Source organism: Bombina bombina, chromosome 3 (assembly GCF_027579735.1).
Source record: "Bombina bombina isolate aBomBom1 chromosome 3, aBomBom1.pri, whole genome shotgun sequence".
Classification (NCBI taxonomy): Eukaryota; Metazoa; Chordata; class Amphibia; order Anura; family Bombinatoridae; genus Bombina; species Bombina bombina.
The window spans coordinates 765730111-765749223 of NC_069501.1; the positions used below are offsets into that span (position 1 = coordinate 765730111).

General features: G+C 34.7%; 1 protein-coding gene across 3 annotated transcripts in view; it reads left to right on the top strand.

Moving 5' to 3' along the window:
• The window catches only part of ST6GAL2 (ST6 beta-galactoside alpha-2,6-sialyltransferase 2), a 251537-nt gene that overhangs the window by 53010 nt on the left and 179414 nt on the right, over window positions 1–19113 (top strand). For all 3 annotated transcript variants that reach the window (XR_008401416.1, XM_053707623.1, XM_053707625.1), the window contains exon 2: window positions 10465–10539. The gene's annotated coding sequence lies outside the window, so the exon portion shown is untranslated. The remainder of the gene's footprint in view (window positions 1–10464; window positions 10540–19113) is intronic.

Genomic DNA, 19113 nt, shown 5'->3' on the forward strand with positions numbered 1-19113 from the left:
AGTAGGGGTGTGTAGGTGGTGGGTTGTAATGTTGGGGGGGATTGTATTTTTTTTTACAGGTAAAAGAGCTGATTACTTTGGGGCAATGCCCCACAAAAAGCCATTTTAAGGGCTGGTAAAAGAGCTGATTACTTTGTAATTTAGTATAGGGTAGGGCATTTTATTATTTTACAGGTAATATTGTAATTATTATAACTAGGTAGCTATTAAATAGTTATTAACTATTTAATAGCTATTGTACCTAGTTAAAATAAATACAAAGTTGCCTGTAAAATAAATATAAATCCTAAAATAGCTATACTATAACTATTAGTTATATTGTAGCCATTTTATGGTTTATTTTATAGGTAAGTATTTATTTTTAAATAGGATAAATTTATTTAATGATAGTAATTTTAGTTTGTTTTATTTAAATTATATTTAACTTAGGGGGTGTTAGGGTTAGGGTTAGACTTAGGTTTAGGGCTTAATACATTTATTATAGCAGCGGCGACGTTGGGGGCGGGAGATTAGGGGTTAATAATTGTAGGTAGGTGGCGGCGATGTTAGGGAGGGCAGATTAGGGGTTAATAAAATTTATTATAGTGTTTGCGTTGCAGGAGTGCTGCGTTTTAGGGGTTAATACATTTATTATAGTGGCGGCGATGTCCGGTTGGCAGATTAGGGGTTAATAAGTGTTGGTAGGTGGCGGCGACATTGGGGGGGACAGATTAGGGGTTAATTAATATAATATAGGTGTCGGTGATGTTAGGGGCAGCAGATTAGGGGTTCATAGCTATAATGTTGGTTGCGGCGGTGTCAAATTAGGGGTTAATAATATAATGTAGGTTGCGGCGGTGTCAGATTAGGGGTTAATAATATAATGTAGGTATCAGCGATAGTGGGGGTGGCAGATTAGGGGTTAATAAGTGTAAGATTAGGGGTGTTTTGACTCGGGGTTCATGTTAGGGTGTTAGGTGTAGACTTAGAAAGTGTTTCCCCATAGGAGCTGAACGCTGCTTTTTTGCAGGTGTTAGATTTTTTTTCAGCCAGCTCAGCCCCATTGTTTCCTATGGGGAAATCGTGCACGAGCAAGTTTTTCCAGCTTACCGCTACCGTAGGCGACGCTGGTATTGAGAGTTGAAGTGGAGCTAAATTTGGCTCAACACTCCCTTTTCTGAGGCTAACGCAGCCATTCAGACAACTCGTAATACCAGCATTGTCTTAAGGGTGCGCTGGAAAAAAAAGGCTTGTTAGCACCGTGAGTCTTTACTGACAAAACTCGTAATCTAGGCGTATATATGTTCATTATTAGAAAAAATCATCATTAATTATATGACATCCATGAGTTAAATTAACAAAGGAAAATTATTTAGAAACCATATTTAGGTAAACAAGTCTAGATCTCTCCTCATGTTAAGGCCCAAGGGATAGCTGGTTTGTAAGGAAAACATACAGAAAACTTCCCTTTTATTCAGTATCATTTCTCTATTACCGCCCCTTCTCTAATAAGGCACAACATCTATTCCCTGTAGCATAAGTGCAGAGGAGTCAGAAATTGATATCATGTTCTTGCTGAGTAGTGGTAGATTTAAATTTGTTACCCTCAGATACGAAACCACATGTTTTGCATATAGGCCTTCTACATTTAAAGAAACCCTTCTATTTTTGTAACCAGCATTTATTGACCTGTGGCTTCAGATCTGAGGGGGACAAATAGTCGCCCAGAGTTTTTCCTTTTTTCGGTATAAAGTCACAACCTTCTTCAATGATAACTTTAGGAATAAGATCAGAGTACAAAATAGGCAAAGACTCTTTGTGATGGAATCCAATGGGGCAGCCCATCATGTATACTTGAATGATTATTATCTTATAGGTATTTCCTATTAATGCTCAAGGGGCATTAGCAAGAATTAAATATCAGACAATGAGCATTTCCACTAAGTACATACAGTATATGCCAATAAGCATTATTTGGAAGTGCCTATCAGCCAATGAACATTACTGGGACATCACTTGGCCCAGGACCACTTCAATTTAACTTTAAACTTGCTCAGCCCTTTCCATTACAAATGTGGCTCCACCCTGGCCACTCATACCTGGTAGGCTTGTGCTGATGTATTATAGTATTTGTGTACTTAATGATTAACATACATGAACTTTGTGTGCTACTGTGAGTTATCTTCACATGGCAGATTTTTATTTTTCATTTTTGAAAGTTAAAAGGTCACCTTTCTTGCCTGGAATCTCTGGTTGTGACATTTCTCTCTCTTCTTGTGTGTTCCGTTCTGTTCTTCTCAGCATCCCATGGGTATAATTTCCCTCAACTTTTATACCAATACTGTATGTGTGTCTCTGAATTTCTGGTTCCACATCTGCTACAGGTATGTCAGAGATTGGTTCATCTTTTTTTTTTTTTTTTTAATTTTCAAATCCAAGGGATTAGGGCACCATATTGTCATGTAAATTGGCTCTAATGCTCTGTTCTTTGACAGGGGAGAGGTGCAAAGCACAAAGCTAGACGTGTCCCCTTTGTGTGGCAAGCACTACTGGCGTAGCCAGGCATTACTTTAATCCAGCTGCCTTGTTGCTATACAGCTGCAAGGCTCAGTCTAGTCATCATTTTCCCTTCTTCTCCTTCAACTTTTTAATGGAACATTAAATAAAGCAGTGTACCACTCAGCTGATCTGGTGCTAGACTCTTATATGTAACACTCAAATGACTGCTGTTTGTGTTCTAAGCAATCAATGAAATTAAATATCTGCTGTGGTGAAATTGTTGTGCTTTTTTGGCCTGGTGCCTAATTTTTAAACAAATTAGTAAAATATACAATTTTTTAAACAAATTGCTAAAATAAACCTTTTTTGGTGTAATTTAGATGATCTCTTAGAATTATATAGGCAGTGCAGGAGATGAAAGTTTCTACTCTAAAATATATGCATATATTCAAAATGTAATACATTTAAGTAGATTTTCAAGGAGTGCTGCTGCTATTGTGAGTGTCTGTTTGTCTTTGGGTTCTGGTGCTAGATCCTGCAGCGTGCACCCAATTTATTACACTGGTGCTGAAATGGATTGTGGCAAATCCAAAGTAAAGTCAGACAAAAAGCTACTTAAAATAAAAAAAACCCTCCTGGTGCTATACAAGCAGACTAGGGCATCACAGTTACCAGCTCACTGAAACTACAACAAACTAGAATCGGGAGTAGCATCCAACACTGGATAGGATCCTCTTGTGTAATAGGAAGAATCAGATACCTAAATAATAAAAGTCAACCATATATTTATAAAAACATAAATTAAAACATGAAACAAAACATTTTTCACCTATAATCCAAACTCTGTAATCAGACTCATGATTACCACAGTGCCTGCTACAAACCCCACGCGCTCAGACTATACATAGCAATAGCTGATTAGCAACCTCAACCCCACCTCTACCTGACCATACTTTGCAAAACTGATATATCTAAAACTAGACAACATTAAAATTGATAAAACAAATTAAAAAAAACTTTTACTCTTAATTTTATTAAATTCTTGCAGTTTGCTATTATATTGGTCTCTTCTTAGTTAGTTGGATCTTTGTTATGTAAGACCATGAAAACAAAACAACTTCTCTATAGCTCAGGGGTTAGAGTACTTGTCTTGTAAACCAGGGGTCGCAAGTTCATGTCTCGCTTCCATAGTGCTGCATAATCTGTTGTCACTCTACAAATAACTGATAATATTAATAATATCAACTATAAACTCAGAATTGACAGTACTGTATTTTGCCTGTATTCCTAACATTATATTACATCTGTTTTTAGTATCTGCATTCAATAGTGATCAGAGAACTCTGCTGTCACTAAAATTGTTAATAAACTGAAGAGTGGATACAAACTGTTATTGATATAATGTATAGATGATACATTTTGGATTTTATAAAGTTAAATGAATAAATCTAACTATATACATAACAACATATATTTTCTGTTGGTCTTTCTATCCTAAATGCCCTGAAAATATGTACAATACATTTTTAGCTTGAAGTCATATCAGTAGGACAGCTCCTAATGTGAAACATACATTTTAGGATGTATTTTCTCTAAATACAAGTAAATAATTCCTGAATACAAAAGGTAAAATAATTCCCTTAAAAAAATAATTGAAAGCATATTATGTTAACTATAGAAGAAATGTTACAAAAGTCGTTCTCCATAAAAAAAAATATATATCCATTATAAGATAACATAATTTGCTAAAAGTGTGTCACAATTGTCCAGTTTCCCAAATTCCTTTGACATTCTATGGGACCCATTCACTAATAATAGAGAGATTACATTGATTTAGTGAATCAGGAACATACAGTAACAGGGGAGAACAAGACTTGTGAGGTTTGAAAGGTTTACAGTAGATCAAACTTGATGACTTCCTGACTACCATTACCCCCGCTGAAGGTGAAACGCGTGTCAGGGGATGACTTAGTTGCATTGTCTCCATTTTTATTTAACTTTTTAATTTGCTTACTAGAATCCAACTAATATTATATAAATAATAGAAGTAAAAATGGGGCAATGAAACTGATAATATTAATCCAATTGTCTTGAGTTAAATTTGAAAAGAACATCTAGTCATGATGACTTTACAAATGTAAATTATTAACTTGTGAAATAGAATATATATCAGCTTTACTTATAAGACATAATTGGGGATCAAGCAGTGGTTTAAATTTGAATAATTCCAGTATAAGTGATTTTAATCAGTTTTCAGGTAAGTGCACAATTGCATTGAACACTAAGAACATTTTTAATTGAGTCAATGTTATATTTCAAAGGGCAATGCACTAATCTATAAACTAACATTTATTTAATGTTGTTATGTGGTGGAAACTCCCTTTACTTTGTTGATTTTGTCCAATTTAGTTAATCTAAGTAATTTACTTATTTTTTCAACCACACCTTTGGTCTCTTGTGTATTGACCACAGGATTATATGAATATTACCCATCAACCCTTTTTTTCTTTAAAGATAATCAGAAATGTTTCATGACATACAAACCTGTGGAATGCTCTTGTTTAGACACAAAAATGTCTCACGTGCGCTAGTATTAAAACATGCAAGTATCTGCTCTTCTGAATTTTTTATATCTTACCAGATCTTTATTTTAGACTGAACCTAAATTCATGACATTGCAATAATAACACTGAAAGGAAATTAAACCAGAAAAAAAGCAGGTTTAAAAGTTACATAAGACCCAAACTGTTTTTCATGATACCAACAGATGCAATCCTAAAAAAGCTTTCCATTTTACTTCTATGATCGTATTTGCTTAATTCTATTGCTATCCAATGTTGAATACCTAGGTATGCTTAGGTGCAGCAATGCACTACTGGGAGCTAGCTGCTAACTGGTTGCTGCAAATATTTGCTTCTTGTCATTGGGTCACCCAATGTGTTCCGCTATCTTCTAGTAGTGAAGCTAATGTGATTGAAGTAAATTGAAAGGATGTTTAAAGTTTTATGTTCTATCTGAATTATTAAAGAAAAGTCTTGTTTTTTTTTTGTCCCTTTAAATTTGGCTAAACGTTTGCATTGTATTACATATTATTTTATTCAATGAGAAAAGATATAATACATTTTGTATTATTTTTTTTTCTCTATTTAACTATTTATCAGTTTATATATAAACACCTCTTGTATCTATCTTCCAACTTCTTCCTCTCCTAACTTATCTCTCTCTGGCGTGTAAGTGAAATGCAGAAAAAGCTTCTAGATCTGTTTAAGGACAAATGAATGTATTGTCTCTTTAAGAAAATCATGCAATACTGATTGATAACGTTAAAAATAATTCATTTTAAACTTAATCTTAACAGCAAAAGCTTGAAACACATTTATAGCTGTTAAATTGTTTAAATTATAACTACTCACATTGTACTGAGGGACACAGGTTGAATGGGTTCTTGTGACCATTAGCCATTGCAATTGCTTTTATTATGTTACAATTAGTTGCATATTTATATGTATCTGGGTGTTTGAGTCTTTTGCATGTTATAAAACTGATATATATTTGTTTCTGACATTTTTATAAATTTAGTCTATCGTGTTTAGGTATCTTTTCACTTATTAATTGACTACAAAAAATGACTTTAGCAATATATTAGGGGTATATAATTTATATGTGACTGCATCAAGCATAGTGTGAGAACACACTGATCTAGTTTATTGCACTCTATGGGTTGTTTTTATGTGGGATAATTTGAACATTTGAGCTAGTATTTAAGCAATAACCCCCACTTGAAGGATATAAACATATCCTCTCGTAAACACTATGGCAATATGAAAGCGTTTATGGAGTGGAACGAAATAAATTCCTGGTTCACACATTATTATTGTATTATGACTCTAGTTAGAAAATAGACAATATACTGTGTATGCTAACCAAGCACAAATCAGACCTGCATGCATTTTAAGCTTCCAGAATGTAGAGAGTGGAAGGATCCGTAAATGTAAATAAATCTCCACAAATAAATGCTTTTATAAAGATGGGGTGTACAACATTTTCACAGAGGTCAAATTGAAGGGTTTTATTTTATTTTTATTTGTTTAAACTGTAGGACCAGATAGCAAATTAAAAGTAACATTTTAAAACAGTAATTATTATATGCTGTGATTGGTGGATATATGCATAGGTTGTACCTAATTGGCTCATACCCTATTTAGGAGCTGCAATGTTTTCCTAGAGGGACCTTAGCAATATGTGTAACCTTTTTGCAGTAGGTAAACACATGCTAAGCAAACACTAATATGTAAGATTACTAATTTATTTATCTATTTAATTTGCTTGTTTGTTTATTTTTATTTTTGCATTAGAATTTCACTTTAAAATGCTACAAATCAAAGCCAAAACCGCCCCCAAAAAATATGTATATTATTATGTACAACCCTTAAATGAGCTGGATAAACTCTATTATTTTGTGCAGAAATATCCTTGGCATTGTGGCACATTAACATACCTGTGATATTGAACAGATCCTGAAAAACATTTGGGGGCCGATTTAACAAGGTCCGTATCGGCCCTAATGCCTCTGTTTCCGCGCAAGCCTTCAGACTCGCCGGATACAGGAGTTAAGAAGCAGAGGTCTTAAGACCACTACTCTTCAACTCATATGCCACCTCTGAGGCGGCGTACAGCAATCAGCCCGATCAAATACGATCGGGTTGATTGACACCCCTGCTAGCAGCCAATTGGCCGCAAATCTGCAGGGGGTTCACCAGAACTGCTTGTGCAATGATAAATGCTGACAGCGTATGCTGTCTGCATTTATCGATGGGCGACGGATATGATTGCTACAGCGGTTCATGTCCGTCCACACAATGGTCAATCTACCCCTTTGGGTCTTCATTTTATATCTTCTTGAAAATATATATATATATATATATATTTTTTTTATTAAGGTTGAAGGTAAGGCATACAAACTAAATGTGCCAGTACATTTTATACACAGATAATTGTTTCTAGACATATCCTTAACAGACATTAAACAACATCTATAAAACTTATTCAACTGACATTATGTAAAATAAGAATAAACATAACAAGCCTGTTGCACATTGAGCCCTCCTTTATGCGCATTAGGTCACTCTTGGACCTCCTGGAACTGTCAAAAACACACAACTACAGAGGGCTATCTGAGATGGTGTGAGACTACTCTTGAGTCTCAAATGAGAACCTTATTTTTTTGTTATTGTATATACTATAAGTATCAAAGCGTTACTGACCAATATCAAAGAAGGAAACTGTGCTACTGTCTTATAAAATATGACTTTCATCTAATTATGACAAACAACTTTCAATAAAGCTTTTTATAAAACCAGGAGCTGGTCTATGTCGCTAGCGCTGGGTTGTTGGACTGAGAGAGCTGCCAGGCAGCATAGGGAAACAAGAATAAATACATAGGCCAATACGGACCTTTATTAAAACATAGGGAATTTTAACTATTATTCTAATATCCCCCCAACCTGGATTCCTTTTTAATTTAGAGTGTCCCATTGCCTCAGCCGTAGACAATGAAGGACTGGTTTAACAAAACATTAGGGGTGCGCCTAGAGATAGAAATGGAATGAGTCAGAATAGAGTAGGAGGCCCAAAGGTGCGCAACAAATGGGGTGTTCACATAGAGCAGGCATTACATGAAGAACCATAAACATCCTAATCGGTTATCAATAAAGTGTATAATGACAGCTCTTCCAACCTGAAACTATAACAGAGACATTCACATCATATATAACACATTGGTTCTAAGGTAGTATAACTCATATACATTTTTTGTTTTTAAAAACTAAACCTAGAACAATGACATTTGCATAGGACGACATACAATGAGTCTAGGGTGTAACTTCTACATAGCTAGGTCTAACTAGGATCTGTAAAGCAGCTTATCTCAATATTGTTTCAAGAAAGTCCATTTCTATTGTGAGAAATATATGCATCAGCAATATACATAGCTTAATGTTAGCCTGTCACAAATATACAGTGCCCCAGTTATCCCAGTGATATCATAAGCACTAAAATATCTATGGTTAAATTCCCTTTGTATATAGAAATTAGCTCTATTATTGACAACTAATTACAGCTATATATTATCCCAAAGAACTCATCAAAAGAACAGGAATAGATTATGGCCCAAAAAGTCACAAACGTCCAACATGGGGCAGCGTGCAACTAACTACAATAGGGGGGGCAGAGAAGGTTCCGTAAAGTTAGCCAACTCCAGATCGTCTAAGGCACACCATAAGGGTTATTGAAGACAGTAGAATCTGAGTACCTAGGAGGACAGTAGATTTCCATGAGGCCTGAGAGTTCATGGGGCACAAAGAAACAGCCGCTGATTCGGTTACCTCTTTGATATAGCCATCTTCAGTTTGTGCGTTAGAAACGCTAGCTAACTTGGCAAGGGGCTGACCGTCTTTTACCTGATCGCTCCCCTGCTGTAGATGGTGTCCTTGAATTTGGGGGAAACACATCCAGGGTTCTCTATGGTTTAATAAAAAAAAATTCCAAGCTAACCGTGCGGCTGGGTTTGCATCCGTTATGCTAACCACATTTACAGGAGGGTCTAAGTCTGGAGCCGTCTCTTCCTGGGTTGCTAGCTTCTCATGTGTCCCGGACCCAGTATCTTTAAGGCTCCATTCTCCACATGGTAAGGGGCCTTGCATCCCCTGTATTGACGATTTGTCAGCAGGTATAATTTCTCTTGTAACCTCTTCATCGGGAGCTATAGCCGGTCTCTCCGTGTAGTTCTGCTGATAACATATAGGTCGATTGCTCGCCTGGAAGTGCTCTGCTAGCAATGCTTGCATTTTAGTCCCCCAGGCTTCCACCATGATGCAATCGCTGGCTCTGATCAGACTTGTAATTCTGTCCCGGGTAGTAGAGGAGTTAGGAGAGTAAAGTTGATAGTTGTAGACTAGGTGACAAAGCGGGCATATTAGATAAAGATTGTGTATCAGTTTAGAATCCTAAAGTAGGATCTCGTAACCCCAGAGTTTGGGGGGGGAGTAAGATTGCGGCAGCCCCAGCCATATATTTCACAACCACACAGGGATAGCAACTTAGGATCGATATGCTGTGTAGTTACAGCAAGTTGCAAAATGGAGTCCAATCCTGTGTAAGGGCTGATCATATATCTGTCTCAAAGAACATAGGCAAGGAACTTGTATGATCCCCAATAGTGGGCATCCATCCGGTCCTAGCAGAAGAGACTTTCAAGTCTGTTGGTTGTAATATTTTTACTATGTAAAATATAAGTAAAGTCCTTCAGGCTTGAGGAGCTTCACAAAAACACGTCCTGCCGCAGTGAGATCAGGCTCCGCCCCCGAAAATATATATTTTTAATAAAATATGAAACATGATAGTTTTTATTTGGTTGCGACACAAACATTATTTATTTTGCACAATTGAGGGACACATTGGGTAGATTTATCATAGTGCGAGCGGACATGATACAATGTAGCGTATCATGTCCGCTGCACATCAATAAATGCCGACAGCATACGCTGTCAGCATTTATCTTTGTACTTGCAGTTCTTGTGAACTGCTGGTGCAATGTCGCCCCCTGCAGATTCGCGGCCAATCGGCCGCTAGCAGGGGGTGTCATTCAGCCTGATCGTATTCAATCGGGTTGATTTCTGTCCGCGGCCTCAGAGCAGACGGACAAGTTATGGAGCAGCGGTCTTTAGACTGCTGCTTCATAACTTCTGTTTCCGGCGAGCCTGAAGGAAACAGGAGCGATAAATCGGCCCCATTGTCTCCCTGGACCTTATGTTAGACAAACCATTTATAAAGCAACTGCTGCTAATTGTACAACAAAAACCTACTGAAGACACTAAAAGTGCAGTGCATGGTCTAGAAATAACTATGAAGCATTTATTTAACTTACCTGCTAGATAATCATTGTGGAAAGTATTATATTTATATAACAACGTTTGATTTCTATTTTAGGATCTGCATCTGAGAGCATTAGGAAGAAGGAAGTAGCAAGAAGAAGAAAGGAAAAGTTTATCAAACAATTTAAAGGTATTTGTTTCTATCTTGTAAAAAGTAAACTTTTTTTCAAACAGTTTTAGAATTTAACTTTCTTGTAATTATAATTATACTTTTTTTGTAAGATTTCTCAAATATAAGAACATAAGTGATTTTATACAATCAAGAAAGTATATCAAACTATTTTATAAACCTGAGGTTGAAAGCTTTTTTTATCCAAAAAAAAAAAAAAGAAAAGTAAAGAAAAAAAAAAAGAAAAAAAAAACACTACTAGGATTGGGAATATTACTACTTTGTAGAAATGTGCAGTTGATTCATATGGAATAGAATTTAAACAGAATAAAATACTGGGATATGCATAAGGTTATCTGACCAATTATCTTATACAGATAATAAGGGCAGACTTTGTGTACCACCTTGTTCATATTTGTGGTCAAAATCTGTTTGTTTTTTGAACGAATGGATAAGAAATAGAACAAATAATATGAATATATTGGCTTATCATCCATTTTTAATTTCAAAGTTTTATTTATTGCTTTGTTTTAACATGGATCAAATAGGTACTCTGGGCTTATTTATCCTGCCAATGTATTGTATGAATGTATGATATTACGCCACATAAACATGCAACATTTACAATAAAATATTTAGTCAGTCAAGTAAAATTTTAAATAAACTGCAGTGTATTTCATTTTCTATTAGCACCAGATTTACAATGCACGTGCATTTGCTAAATGCTTCTAGTACAAATGACCTTTACTTTTCCAATACATGTAAAAAATGACAATAGCCCATTTTGGCTGCTTGCCATTGTGTTATGTTAATATCCCTATTCTTAGCTTGGGGACAATTCTAAAGCTGTTTTTTAGTCCATTAGAAAACATTTTACATGATTTTTAGATTGTTTTAATATAACAACCTGACCTCTTGAAAACACTATTTACTTATTTCATATGGTATTTCATTAGCATTCGCACACAATCCCCCCTCCATGTTTATTTTTTTTGCAAATACTCAGTTATTGAGTTAAAGGGATATGATACCTTCATATCTGTTCCCTAAAGTGATGTAAATGGGAAGCTCACACCTCAGGGCAGATTTTTACAATTTAGGGTAAATTCGCAGAATAATTATACCACAGGTCAGTAGATGAGAAACTGGGACTATCCTGGAAAATCAGAAAAGTTTGATGCAATAGCACTCAGATGTACTTGTACAGACACAAGCAAACTTGCCCTCTTTGTTGTCAAAGCTATAGAATGTGCAGATATACACATTTGTAAATAAATATGGAGCAGAGCATATCAATAGTATATACTAGCTTGTAATAACCAGCATTATAATATTTTTCAGTTGTGTGACATGGATTTATTAAAGGGAAATATATAGCCAAAATTGGTCCATATACCGTGTAAACAGTAAAAACTATCACAGTGCTATATTTTACTAGAACCATTTTTGCTAACATGTGTATTGCAAAAAATGCTTTAATTCAAAACTGAATGATCGATCATTTAAAGAGTTGAACGAACAGAGCTATGCAAAATAGCAAGGAGTGATTAACCAGTTTCTTTATCAATATACAGTATATATGACTCTTGTAGTTAGAAAGAGAAAATAGTCCAGTTGCAATATAAACTATATTTTTCTAAACTATCATTGCCATTTTTTTTTATCTTCCTACAAAAGTATAGAATTGCGTCCGCCCCAACAAAATTAGTTGACCTAACATTATTTTTTTTATTTAAAGGGCCTTTTTGTTTTATTTAAAATATATTTCATGAAACTGAATATGCACTTAGTTCCACTTACTTTATTAATGCAATAACTGTGGCTAACGCCTTTATATCAGCAGCAGAATTGTAAAGTTATAGCAAGTATAATAGTTAGCTTATAATCACTGTCTTATGTAGATAGTGCAACGCTAGTCATTTTTATTTAAAAACTCTGCCCAATATGAACAGGGGAGTGCCTTTGTTAGCTAAGTATATGTACTTTTGGAACCCACATGCATGTTCTGAGGAACCTTATGCCCTTTGACAGTCCCTCAGAGCATGTGTGGGGGTTGTAAAAAAAAAAGAACATTCATACTTAGATACAAGAAAGGTGAGCTAAGAGCAGTCAGTTACTTAACATAATATTACATTTAAAAAATGCTTTAATAAATGTGCACCAGCAACTTAAAGGGACATTAAACACTAAATAAATACTAGACAGAATGATGCATTCAAAGAAATGATTAGTTCCAAAATAACATGTAGATGTATTTTTTAAAGCTTCATTCACTGTTTAAATATTGACAAAGTGTAACGTTTTAATATCTATAAAGCAATGGTAGCTGCCATGTTGTAACTTAGGTTACCTTCTGTCCTGAGGCTAATTACAGACAGTTATAGATAGGTCATTAGAGTGTGCAGCAAATCACTGTGTGGAATATAACAGTGTTCTGCTCACAATTTCAGAATGGAATTACAGGAAAGGGGGACCAAATAAATAATGAAATTATATTGCAAAGTTAAATATATATATATATATATATATATATATATGATTTATCATTTTATATTACCATCTTAAAGTGTTGTTTTAAGACAGCAATATTTATAGGAGCACTTGGCATTGCTGTTTTATTAGACTGTTTATTATAAACCCTTTTCTGAGTTATCCTTTCCTTAACTATGAGGCAGAGAGTACACTGAAGCATACAGCTGGGTATGTCTGTATATCTTGCATAAATGAGAATTGCCTGCTATTTTGTGGCTGAATTGTAATTCTGAATGGGATCACACTGATTTACTTCAGGACCGATCCCTGTGAAAGGCACAAGTGGTCTAAAAGAATCTGCATCCCATCAAATAGGCTGCTGAGTATTGTTCATTCTCAGTCGTGCGTCTCTATCTTTTTGTGTGTTTATGCAAGTGTAGCGGATTTCATTACTTTCCAGTACTCAGTAAATTGAATCGGCTCTATGCAAAAAGTTCTAAGCAAATCACAATAATCCTTTGTTTTCCTGGCTTGAGATTGTTTTACCTTGATCAAGCTTGTCCAAACCAATGTATTATGTAGCTGCATCATTTATATGTTTGATTATTTTTTATTTAATACCTTCCCTCTTTTTACTTTTATTAATAGTGTCAGAGCACAATACTGAAGTGTACTTTGTTATGTTCATGGAAGCTTTCAATAACACTAATGACATTTTGAGTCTGGTAGTTTTATTAGCCAAATCATAAGAACATGGTTAAGCATTATTGAAATCAATTAACTACTTTATAATATTTGTGAAATATATGCAGTCATTTCTTAAAGAGTATTTACTATACTGAAATAAAATGTTGCTGTAGTAGCAAAAGAACAAAGAGTTGTTGCTCCTAGTGAGGCATGATCCTAAAAATGTAGGGAAAAGGACACTAAAGGAGTTGCTGTTCAAACTATTGCTGTGACTACAATAAAGGGATAGCGTTAACAAAGACAGTGTTAAAGGGACACATAATTGCCCTCTTTTGATCCAAAAGACCAAACATATGTATGTTGCTACCACAGATATCTGGTGGCTTTTACTTATGTCTGGAGTGAAATCCTTGCTGTTTATAATAAAGAACAATTAAAGAAATAAAAGTTTAAAGGAGTATGTTAGTGAAAACATTTTTGCACTAATCACTGAGGAACTCTGTGATTAACCCCCACAAATGGGTTGAACAAATAAAGTCCTTTTCAGGAGTCACAAAACCTTGTCAGTCATTGACTGTGTTCAGAGTTGGAGCTGCAGTACTTTACCTATGTGTAAAGCTCTATTTTGGGTGAGAAGTGCAAAAATGACATGATCTAACAAATCAGAACATGCAATTTTAGTACTTTATTGTCTTTTTAACTCAAAGGTAGATGGAAATCCTTACTAGAACAAAGATAATGACATTTTAAATACTACATATTTCATGTAAGATCAGATCTCCTTAGTTTTAACTTTCTACTTTATATACACACAGGTCAAATCAGCAATTTCAAATATAAAGGTAAATTAGTTATATGTAAACAATTGAATACAATCCGGAAGGTAAATTGGATAAAATGAGTTGCTGTTCAAACTATAGGGGTGGGGGTTAGGGTGCTCTGACCCTTTAATATGTTCAGATATTTATATCATATAAATAAATTAATACAATCACGCATTTTACCATTGTAAAACATTTTTCTAATTTACTTCTGTTATAAATGTTGCTTTATTTTCTTGGTATCCTTTCTTGAATGAGCAGCAATGCACTACTGTGAGCTAGCTGAAAACATTAGTAAGCCAATCACAAGAGGCATATATGTTGAGACACCAATTGGCAGCTATCTCTCGGCTACTGAGCCTATCTAGGTATGCTTTTCAACAAAGGATACCAAGAGAATGAAGACAATTAGATAACAGAAGTAAATTGAAAAGTTATTTAAAAATGTATGCTCTAACTCATGAAAGAAAAAAAATGCGTTTCATGTCCCTTTAAGTACTAATATTTATATCGTTTTCACTAAAAAGAGGGGGAAAATACAGCTAATGGAATATAGTCTAACAGTGTATATTTTAGGGATGTGCATTCAGCATTTGTTGATACAAATGAATGCCAAATCTGTCCTCAGATCGCGGCCTTCTGCTATTTTTGGAGCCATACATATTTGTGTAATAGTGCAACCCACAAAGATCTGTGCAAATAAAAATCTTTGTTTATTAAACTATTACACAAATATATCTGGCTCTAAAAAGAGTTAAATGCTCCGACTTGCGGCCACATTCAGCATTTATTTGTATCAACATATCCCTGGTATATTGTACATGGACAATATCCAGTATATACTGTACTATTAAGCAATGTTTCCTTAACATGTTTCTAATTATTGTCTAACATATTGCTGAACAATGATATGTGTGTTATTTTTGGCTCTTCTCTCTTGTGTATCTTGGAACTTAGTAAATATGGATTTTAATTTCCTTTAAAGAAAAAAACAGTACTTTGGAAATGGAATTAGAAGCTTGGTATAAAACAGTATTATGTTTTTTAATGAACTGCTAACACATTTCAAATTTACCCCCCATATTACCCAAAGTATATTTAGGCCAGTAGATTTATGTTCTATATACAACAATTTAGGTATTGTTTAATTTACTTGAATTTACATTACCTTGACAAAGGAAACATTTTTTCTCTTCAATAAGTCACATCTTTCGTCTACTTATCCTCTCCATAAATGAGAGAAAAACTTATCAGGAACCTCAGTAAAGTTAACATGCAGAGAGCATTATTCATCAAGCTGTCTAACAGGCTAAATCAATGAGAATGGCCATATTAACTGATTATAGAGCATGATGACTTCAGTCTGTGAGTGTGCTTTGTTGCTGATAGGTCCACTGGAATAAACGGGAGCTTGTGTTTAAGAGAGGTGAGTGTTAGTGACTCATGTATGCCATATTGCAAACGCTAGCAAAGTCAATTATTACTTTTTTTGTGGTAGCGTAAAGTATTTGCATTAGCCTAAACAAATTTATGACAAACTGCTTTGAATATTTAAAGTAAACACTGTTTAAAAAAACCAAACATATAAGAAAACAACTGCCAAAATGTCAAAATATTTATTATGCTTATCCAACAAAATGCCTAAGATTGATAGTGCATACCTAATTATAATTTAAAGGATCATTACAATGGAAAAATTACATCCTCCCTAGAACATGTACCATACAATGCTATGTGTTTAACCACTACAATGGACCATCAGTTTTCTGTGGCTAAACACATAGCTTAAGTACAAGCTTGGAGCTGTAGAGAACTGATAGTTCCAAGATAAAATTGCTGGTCGCCCAGTCAGCAGCATTAGTTGCACAGCTGGGTTTTGCAACAAGCACTGCTGATTGGGTCAGCGGCCATGTCCGCCTGTGACCAGCAGTTAAACACATAATATTGCAGGGGCCCTAGTGTTAAAAATGACATGCTATATTGAATAAAGCATGACATTTTACACTAAAATGTCCCTCAAAATGTATGAAATTAGAGCATGCTTGATCATGTGTCAAAATTCCTATATTTTTTTAGTGCACTCTTATTCCAATTCATCAAAATACTTAGTGTAAAAAAAAACATATTATATATTGAAGCTTAGCTGCCATTTGAATGAATAAAATCGCTTGGATTACAGTCCGCTATAATATAATAGGGCAATCTGGCTATCAACCTAAAAAAACTAGAATACATGTGCACTTCACTGGCTTTTCTAGACGGTTTTGCAGGAGTTTTCATTGACCTTTAAAGAAGCGGAAGATTTGTGTCCAAAGCAATGTAAAACATGACTGTTGATTGCATAAATCCCAACATTTCCTGTGTGCCTTCAGGGAATCAAAGGTCTAGGCTGTGGGGAGATTAGGAGTCTGTGGGTGGGGCCATTATTAAAGTAGGTGGAGTTATGGGTTACCATGGGCAGGGTTGTCATGATTTGGGAAGGGGGGTGGTGTGATCATGGGTATGTGTGGAGTCTGCATAGTTCTTGGTTTCATTTTAAAAACTGTGACATTTGCTGTGACATCAAGCTACAAAAGGGACAGCTGGGCACAGCTCCTCGACCATAACCAACCCACAATATGAGCGTTGGCTGGGAGCTCTCAGTAATTGATTCAATACTGGGCAACAATTAGAACATGAGCCATATAATATTACCAATAAATGTATGTGTCTTGCCTTTTTCCTGTAAGAAATATATACAGAAAAAAAAGAAAGCTTACATTCAATTGCTGACCACATATTGTCATAGAAATGACTACATAAAGAAGGTATTTTAACTATTTTGAAGTGCTTCCAATAAAATATGAAGTAAATTAAGAACATCCCTTGACAATACTATTTCATATAGAAATAGATTTTATGTTGGAAATGGATCTCATTGTTACAATAGTGCTCTGTTGTTTAAAATATAGTATGTTTGAATAATGTTTTATATATACATACACAAACATACAACATATATAAACACACATAAAATATATAATAGTTTTATTTTTTCTTTAATACCCTTTTTACATCAAATTCAACAAAGAGTGGCTTTAGTGGATAACTTTGTAACTACAAATGAGTTAATCAATTCAGCTGCAATCTACCACTACATTACTTAGACCTTTTTCAGAAACAATACTGAGCTTTAATTTAGGGGACACATTGTTAGCAAATAAACAGTAAGATTATTTATTAATATATTATACATTTGTGTCTACGAACAGAAACCGTATTACTGCAGAACAGGTATCTTAATTTCCAGAGTGCAAGGATAAATTCCATATATCCGTGCTTCATTGGACCAGTCATTACTGAATAGATGTTTTAGGTGTTCAAACGTTGCATTAGAATTATCTTTAAAAAAAATAAAAAAAAAAATAAAGAGAGATTGAGGGTGAGAGAGAGAGAAAAAAACACCAGACAACCCGCTGTCATGTACAATGGATTCTCCATTGCATGCCCCAGGGAACTTTCTTTTGAAACAATGTGAAAGAATAAAGTCTTTTCTCTATTGTATGTGTGCTGTTTTTCTCTCTTATATCCTGCACCTGGGTTACTGTATCTGCAGATTTCATCTGACTTTTTCAGTGGTTATCATTGTTAAATGAATAGCATTTAAATTGCATACTAGCAGAAAGAAGAATAGCAGAAATCTAAGCACATCACACATGAAAATGTGCTATGTGCATCATACATTTCTGTTGCAATTACTCCAGATAACAGAAAACCTTTTATTGAAAATTATACATAATTTTGTAACTGAAGTAAAAAGAGAAATGTGAAGTGTGGCATTTAATTATAGAAGAATAGTTGTGTTTTCTGCAGTAAACCTTTATTTTATCTACTGCACACTTTCTATTTAGAAATTTGCATTTTATGTTCCATTCAAGTTATCAATTTTCCTTTCAACAATTGTCCCCTCATTTTTTTTAATCTATTCAGCTTCCTGGCTCCTTTTAACATTTCATTCACAGCATCTCTTATCTTCCTAATCATACTTGGAATAACTATTTTCATATCCCCAAAGCCAACAGTGCACCAAGATTTAAATAATTTGTGAATACGAGATGTAAATCTTATTTGTTGTTAAGAAAATGTTTATTTATTACATTCTATGATTTTCTAAGAAACATTTGATTTTGTTTATATGCAGAATCATCTGTTACTATGGTATGAATGACTTTAAAAATAAAAGAATTATTAAAAAAAAAAAAAAGATTAAACACCTCCATGTGTGTCCATTAATTCTTGGTCGAAGCATACATGTAACCATGTGTTTACATCTAAACAAATACATCTGGTATCAACGCAATATGACATTAACATCTAAGCCTGGAGTGTGAAAGTCCGTGACAACCCATAGAACACAACGTCGTCTTAGGAAAGTAGAGGGATTCGTCTTGAGTAGTCTGTATGTAGTTGATTAGTGTATACAAAGGAGTCATGGTAGTGTGTAAAGAATATTTCTCTTGTAAGATGTATCGAGTCCACGGATTCATCCTTTACTTGTGGGATATTCTCCTTCCCAACAGGAAGTGGCAAAGAGAGCACACAGCAGAGCTGTCCATATAGCTCCCCCTCTAGCTCC